This window comes from Ovis aries, chromosome 3 (assembly GCF_016772045.2).
Source record: "Ovis aries strain OAR_USU_Benz2616 breed Rambouillet chromosome 3, ARS-UI_Ramb_v3.0, whole genome shotgun sequence".
Lineage (NCBI taxonomy): Eukaryota > Metazoa > Chordata > Mammalia > Artiodactyla > Bovidae > Ovis > Ovis aries.
The window spans coordinates 139,232,995-139,241,280 of record NC_056056.1 but is presented as its reverse complement, the minus strand read 5'-3'; the positions used below and the strand labels follow the sequence as shown (position 1 = coordinate 139,241,280).

Sequence of the window (8,286 nt, the reverse complement as noted above, 5' to 3'; positions counted from 1 at the left end):
GTACTAGAGTTTCAGCTTTAGCATCACTCCTTCCAAAGAAATCCCAGGGTTGATCTCCTTCAGAATGGACTGGTTGGATCTCCTTGCAGTCCAAGGGACTCTCAAGAGTCTTCTCCAAAACCACAGTTCAAAAGCATCAATTCTTCAGTGCTCAGCCTTCTTCACAGTCCAACTCTCACATCCATACATGACCACTGGAAAAACCATAGCCTTGACTAGATGGACCTTAGTCGGCAAAGTAATGTCTCTGCTTTTGAATATGCTATCTAGGTTGGTCATAACTTTTCTGCCAAGGAGTAAGCGTCTTTTAATTTCATGGCTGCAGTCACCATCTGCAGTGATTTTGGAGCCCCCCAAAATAAAGTCTGACACTATTTCCACTGTTTCTCCATCTATTTTCCATGGCTTCTCTATACGCAGATGCAAAAAAAAAAAAAAAAGCTAATTCTAGATCAACCCCTAACTATATTCTCACCACACTGCTTGGCCGACCTCCTGGCCTCCAAATTCCTGTCAGACCTTAGTGACTCTCAGCTCCAGCAATTCACCATTACTAAGACACCCCTGCCTCCCACCAGTGAGTGACACACCCTGTACAATCCTTGTCTGGCCTCATCCGCTGTGGCTGTTGCCAATCACAACTTTGGCTATACTCTTCGTCATTGGACTGGCTGTCACGGCGCCCCCAGGACTGGCCGCCCACACTCCAACTTTCACTGGCCCTTACATACCTTATCATCTGTTCACTACTCCTGGGGTGCTATTTCTTTGGAATGGCCTGACCTGGCCATATGTCTCTCGCCTGCCTTGAGGACTTTATCTTGACCCTACTACAAGACCTCTGGCTGGCTACCCCGATTATTGGCTGTGACTCTTTCAGCCAGGCAATTTCTGATCTGCACTTACAGAAAACCTTCCTCCTTTTCACAAAAGCTCAAATTGATTTTTTCTCCTTTATCACTCTCCTCCTAATATCATAGCTAAACATGCTCTTGTCACTATTCCTCCTGGCTGTGATAACACGGGTGGGATAACCTATGCCCTGCCCCCGGGGCTACACCAAACGAGACCACTAAAAAAAACTGGGTTCACAGCCTACACTTATGTCCACCGAGACTGTTATGTCTCACCTGCCCAGCCGTGCTCCCATGGGGGTAAATGGTATTGGATGGCCAAGAGCCTTGGGACTGCCAAATCAAACTCAGCCTCTAACTGCTATAAAGCTAGAGAAAAACACCTCTGTGTCACCATACAAACCCACTACGAAATGACAGATGGAAAGGGGGCCCAAGATCAGAGACAAAAACAAATCCAACATAAGCTCCAACAGGACTTAATAAAGTTGACAACTAAAGCCTCTAATCCACACCATGAGCCCAATAAACTCCTACCCTGAGTTGTACATACAGCAAGGTGAAAAATGCAGAGTCAACTCAACATTCCATCAGTACTAGCTTTTATCGATATCAGGTTCCTTCTTGCAAGAGTCTTATTTTTTGTACATTATCTTCTGGCCTGGAGGCCTGTTGATATTTTATGACCCCTTTTTGATAAAGGTTGCTCAGCCAGAACAATAAGGGAGAACAATATTCTCCCTTAAAGTGTTTCTTCTTAAATTCCTAGCCTGTGTCACCCTCAAAGTACAGAGTTACATTTTTATGGAGCAAAGACTCAGTGGGTTACAGCAAAGAAAGAACTTATTAACTCAAAGTCTAATGTTGCTAATGCTAAAGCTGCTGTTTGTTTTTTCTACATCCTGACTATATGCAGTCCCAGGAACACAATGGATAAGGGATGTGAGAACTTAGCAGCAAGCATTGGCTCAACAATGTTGCAAGAGTCTGGATAAACCTGCCAAGTAAGCTAGAATGCTAACAGGGGGTTTGAAACACTCTTTTCATGCCCAGGAGATTTATCAACTAGAGCCCTAAGTTAACTCTTTCCAGAGAAAGGTGGTGGGGGACTGCCCCCTGTTAATGTCGGAAGAGTTGGTGAAAGGCATAAAATAGTAAGATAGACAGATTCTGGTTTTGGGGTAGATGCTTGAGCAGGTCCGGGGGTCCATCGAGTCCTGAGGCCTTGCTTATCAGGACTCTTCCTGCATGACCTTGTCATGGGTGGGATCTCCCGTGCTGGCTCCTGGCATCTCCCCCTTTTTTATTTTTTAAGACAGCCAGATGTAGTTCAGTCATGAGCTTCTGAGGGCTCTGTCAAAGAGTTCTAATAATACAAGGAAGAATAATTATGAAAAGCAGAATTAGAGTGGCCACAGCAGCATAGCTAAAAATAGTAGACAGAATGTTTTTTCCTAAAATAAAGTTAGAGAATGTATGGAAAAAATCACTTGCTACTCCTGCGGCAGCAAAATCTAATCAGGAGCGTTCCATGGGCTCTGTCTTCCCTTGAGACCCTGACCGTTCCTCGCCCAACTGATCCCCCCAAAATAGATAGAGGCCCAAAATCTCACTCAAAATACCACTGAAGTAACCTGGCCAATGGGGCCCTTGACCACCAAGGTACTGTACCTCCCAGCCAATGCCTCTTGTGTCCTGGCCAATGACACTTCATTAACCACAGTGGCCTGTGATGGCTCGAGACGAGACCCCCATCCCCAAACCCTCCAGTATGCGGAAAGCCCGGGATATTCTTTCTCTGCAATCAAACCACCTTATTACAATGCTTCCCGTCCACCTGGGCTCAGCCTTACACCCCAGTCTTCCTTACTCCCTACCTGACCATTCTGACACCCCAGGCAATGGAGGACCAAACCCAGTCAACCCGCCGCCAGAGGGCACTAGCTGCAGCTCCCCTGCTCCTCAGGGGAAGTTTATTCACGGCCTTAGGACTGGGGGAGGGAGGATTGGGATCAGCCATGCACTTCTACTATAAGCTGTCCGCAGACCTCAGTCGAGACCTGGACAAGGTGGCAGATTCCCTAATGGCATTACAAACCCAGATAACTTCTCTGGCAGCAGTGGCTCTCCAAAATCAAAGGGCCCTAGACCTGCTAATGGCTGAAAAAGGGGGAACCTGTCAATTCCTAAGGGAAGACTGTTGTTTTTTTTTGTTGTTGTTAATGCCTCGGGGATAGTTCAGAACAAGGTCCAAGAGCTGAGAGAGAGCATCAGACTTGAACAGGCTGAGTCAGACGGTTTTGATTTCTCGGGATGGTGAAAGTCGTCATGGGCAAAATGGCTTCTCCCACTTCTCGGACCCCTTGCAGCCTTGTTCCTCATCCTGTCGATAGGACCTTGTATTTTTCAGATCATCCTCCGGAGGGTCAGGGAGCTGACCCAGACTGCTACAGGACAGATGTTGATGGTAGCTGCATACTCCAAGCTCCTGTCCAGAGACCCTGAGGCCCCCTAAACGTCACCAGGATCCAGCCATGACCCTCAGCCCCAGCGACACCCCAGTTCAGCAAGAAGTAGCCAGAAGCGATAACGGCGCCCCTTATGCTATCAAAAGGGTCAGAATGTGAGGCCAGACTCTGGGAGCCACGATGGGCCGCCCCTCCTCTCCCTCCTGCCGGTGGGGGAAGTCCCTAACGGAAGGAGCCTCCCAGATCCCGGGGACCAATGACAGCACACTTCACCAGCTAAAGCCGCCCCACCCCAGCCATGTAGAAGGACCTGTCAGCCCGCGACGCCTCAGCCTGGTGACCTATCTGAACCCCCGTCCATCTAGCCTGACCATCTCTCTCAACGAACATATAAAAACTGCCCCCAACACGGTCCGGGCGCGAACTTCCTCGACCTGCCTCGTTCAGGTCCGGGAACCCCGCCCGGGAGCACTTCGCCCTTTAAAAGCCTGTTAGACACTCCTTTGGTGTCCTGGTCGTCTTTACCTAACACATAATACTGATACAAATTAGGATTTAGTTACAGGACTTTTACACATTCTTAATTTTCTATCCATGCTTGTTTTTCAAAATTCCTTCAATTTTTTATTTTAAATACTATTTTAAGCAAGTGGAAACCTAAAAAAGTAGGACAGACATTTTGAGCCATCACTGGAATTTAAAATAAGTTGGTTTGTTTTTTACATGCACATGAAATTATCTTAATGATATTAAATGGCTTTACTATAAATAAATTTTTAAAGAACTTATATAAAAAGCTTTTAGATAATTAAGGCCAATTTTTGACACTTTTTCAATCAGAAAGGGTTGGATTGAAGCTGAGAACAGACTAAGAAGCTTGCTAGCTGATCCCCTGTGTTCTTCCTGTACTGGGGCCCCACCCACAACCAGAAAAGACTTTCTAGCCCACCCCTCACTGTACTGGTGAGAAAACCAAACCTCAGAAGGTAAGCAAGTTCCATGCTGAGTAGTTAAAACTATGACCTTGGTTTGATTACAATAAAATCTCCAGAGGGCAATTTTTTACTTCAAGTAGTTATAAACTGTTAGTGTTAATATTGGAGAAGGCAATGGCACCCCACTCCAGTACTCTTGCCTGGAAACCCCCATGACTGGAGGAGCCTGGTAGGCTGCAGTCCATGGGGGCGCTAAGAGTCGGATACAACTGAACAACTTCACTTTCACCTTTCACTTTCATGCATTGGAGAAGGAAATGGCAATCCACTCCAGTGTTCTTGCCTGGAGAATCCCAGGGCCTGGGGAGCCTGGTGGGCTGCCATCTATGGGGTTGTACAGAGTCAGACATGACTGAAGTGACTTAGCAGCAGCAGCAGCAGAGTTAATATTAAAAATATAGAAAGTGGGGCAAAGCAAGATGACAAAGGGAACCTCATCATTTGGAAAGCATCAGAATAAGACACACACGCTGTGTTGCTGCTGTGGCTCTAAAGCCTACCACCTTCAGAAGTCAACCTGCGGCAAATGCGGCTATCCTGCCAAACAAAAGAGAAAGTATAACTGGAGTGGTAAAGCTAAAAGACGAAATACCACCGGGACTGGTTGAATGCGGCACCTAAAATCTGTATACGGCAGATTCAGGCATGGATTCCATGAAGGAACAACGCTTAAACCCAAAAGGGCAGCTGTCACGGTATCCAGTTCACCTTAAGGATTTCAATGATTAGTCAAGCAATAAATGTTCTGGCTTTAAAAAACAAAGTAAAATAAAAGTATAAAGTTACGAGGAGTATCGTACTAAGTTATTCTTTCTAAAGAGAAAATTCTCTCTAAAGAAAGTAACATTCTAAATTTTTTTAATATTAATTCTTTTCTATAACACTGCATTGAAAAATATAATGAAATACAGAAAAGTGCAAAAGATAAATATACAACAAATTATTATGTAAACACTGATAAAAATACCATTAGGTCAAAAAATAGACAACAGTACTGCCAACATTCGGAAGACCCCTCTGTGTCCCCTTCGAATTGCAACCACTTCTCTACCTCCTTTCCCAGAGGTAACCATTATCCTGGCTTGAATAATAGACTCCTTGCTTTGCTTTAGAGTTTCAGCCATCTAATATGCATGCCTAAAATTATGCTTGTCTTATTACTGATCTTAGAAAAACATTCAGCATTTCCCCATTAGGTAAGATGTTAGTTGTGTGTTTTTACAGATGCCCTTTATCACACTGAGGAAGTTTCCTTAATGTCGAACTTCCTAAAATGAGTTCTCTATGTCAATTGATATGACCATAAGAGTTTTCATCTTTAGACTGTTAACATGGTGAATTATGTTGATAGATTTTGAACATTGAACCAGCTTTGCATTCCTGAGACAAAGCTGACTTGGTCATGCATATTATTCTTTTCATATTTTGCTAAATTTAATTTGCTAATATTTTTGAGGATTTGTTTATGAGTGATACTGGTCTGTAGGCATTTAGTTGTTGTATTCAGAAAACTAAGATCATGGCATCTGGTCCCATCACTTCATGGGAAATAGATGGGAAACAGTGGAAACAGTGTCAGACTTTATTCTTTGGGGCTCCAAAATCACTGCAGATGCTGACTGCAGCCATGAAATTAAAAGACGCTTACTCCTTGGAAGGAAAGTTATGACCAACCTAGATAGCATATTGAAAAGCAGAGACATTACTTTGCCAACTACGGTCCGTCTAGTCAAGGATATAGTTTTTCCAGTAGTCATGTGTGGATGTGAGAGTTGGACTGTGAAGAAAGCTGAGTGCCTAAGAATTGATGCTTTTGAACTGTGGTGCTGGAGAAGGCTCTTGAGAGTCCCTTTGACTGTAAGGAGATCCAACCAGTCCATTCTAAAGGAGATCAGTCCTGGGTGTTCTTCGGAAGGACTGATGCTAAAGCTGAAACTCCAATACTTTGGCCACCTCATGCAAAGAGTTGACTCATTGGAAAAGACTCTGATGCTGGGAGGGATTGGGGGCAGGAGGAGAAGGGGATGACTGAGGATGAGATGGCTGGATGGCATCACTGACTCGATGGACAGGAGTTTGAGTGAACTCCGGGAGTTGCTGATGGACAGGGAGGCCTGGCGTGCTGCAATTCATGGGGTCGCAAAGAGTTGGACACGACTGAGCGACTGAACTGACTGTACTGTCTTTGTCTGAGTTTGGTGTCAGTATAATGCTGCTGCTGCTGCTGCTGCTGCTGCTAAGTCTCTTCAGTCGTGTCCGACTAGTCTCATAAAATGACTCGAGAAATGTTTTGCCCCTTTTTACTTGTTAGAAAAGATTACATAGAATGGTTTTATTTCTTAAAATGTTTGGTAAAATTCTCCAGTGAAATTATCTAGGCCTGGAGACTTCTTGCAGAAGTTTTAAAACTATGAATTCAATTTCCTTAATAGTTATGAGATATCTGGTGACGATTGTGATAACATTTTTTTATTCCTACAATGGTAAATAATATTTTCTCTCTTTCTGTTGGTGGGGTTAATATTAATAGACATTTATTAATTTTATAGATCTTTCCAAAGAATCAGCTCTTTGTTTCATTTATTTTCTCTATTGTTTTCATGGTTTATATTTTATTGATTTCTGCCTTTATCTTCATTATTTTCTCCCTTTAACTTGCTTTGTGTTCATTTTGCTTTTTTTTAGCTTCTTAAAGAGGAAGCTTAGATTATTGATATAACATCTTTCTTTTTGATATAAGCATTTAATGCTATAATTGTCCTCTATGTAGGGTTTCCCTGATGGCTCAGCTGGTAAAGAAGCTGCCTGCAATGAAGGAGACCCAGTTTTTATTCCAAGGTCGGGAAGATCCCCTGGAGAAGGAAATTGCAATCCACTCTAGTATTCTTGTCTGGAAAATCCCATGGTTAGAGGATTGGGGGGCTACAGTCCATGGGGTTGCAAAGAGTCAGGCATACCTGAGTGACTAGCACACACACACACACACACTGCTTTATCTTCACCCCACAGTTTCTGTTATGTTGTATTTTATTTTTGTTCAGTTTTAAATCTTTGCTAATCTTCCTGAAGACTTCCTTTTGACCTGTGGCTCATTTAGATGCATATCATTTAATTTCCAAGTATTTGGAGATTTTCCTTTTACTATTCTCCTGTTTATTTCTAGCTTTATCATATTATTGTCAGAGAACATACTTTTATTTCCTTTTTTAAAAATTTCTTAAGGTTTCTTTTGTCACTCAGAATATAATCTACCTTGGTGAATGTTCGAACTGTACTTGAAAAGGATGCTGATATAGTAGACTGCATGGATTGATTTTTAATATTGAGTCAGCTTTGCATTCCTGTGATAAACTTTCCTTGTTGGTGTTCTGTCATTCAGTCATGTTAGACTCTGTGTGACCCCATGGACTACAGCACACCAGGCTTGCGTGTCCTTCACTATCTCCCGGAGTTTGCTCAGACTCATGTCCATTGAGTTGATGATGCCACCCAAGCATATCATCCTTGTCACCCCCTTCTCCTCCTGCCCTCAATCTTTCCCAGCATCAGGGTCTTTTCCAATGAGTCGGCTGTACGCATCAGGTGGCCAAAGTATTGGAACTTCAGCTTCAGTGTCAATACTTCTCATGAATATTCAGAATTGAGAAGCTTTATGATTGACTCATTTGATCTCTGTCCTAGGGACTCTCAAGAGTCTTCTCCAACACCATCGTTCAAAAGCATAATTTCTTTGGTGTTCAGCCTTCTTTAGGGTCCAACTCTCACATCCGCATATGACTACTGGAAAAACCATAGTTTTTACTAGATGGACCTTTGTTGGTAACACGATGTCTCTGCTTTATAATAACGCTGTCTAGATTTGTCATAGTTTTTCTTCCAAGGAGCAAGCATCTTTGAATTTCATGGTTACATGCATTGTGTGCAGTGATTTTGGAGCCCAAGAAAATAAAGTCTGTCACTGCTTCCATT

The 8,286-nt window shown here is 43.3% G+C and overlaps 1 pseudogene; it reads left to right on the top strand.

The window, feature by feature from the left end:
* Positions 1-4,736: 4,736 nt before the first annotated feature.
* On the top strand, positions 4,737-5,102 carry LOC114113762 (large ribosomal subunit protein eL37-like; annotated as a pseudogene).
* The last annotated feature ends 3,184 nt before the right edge of the window (positions 5,103-8,286 follow it).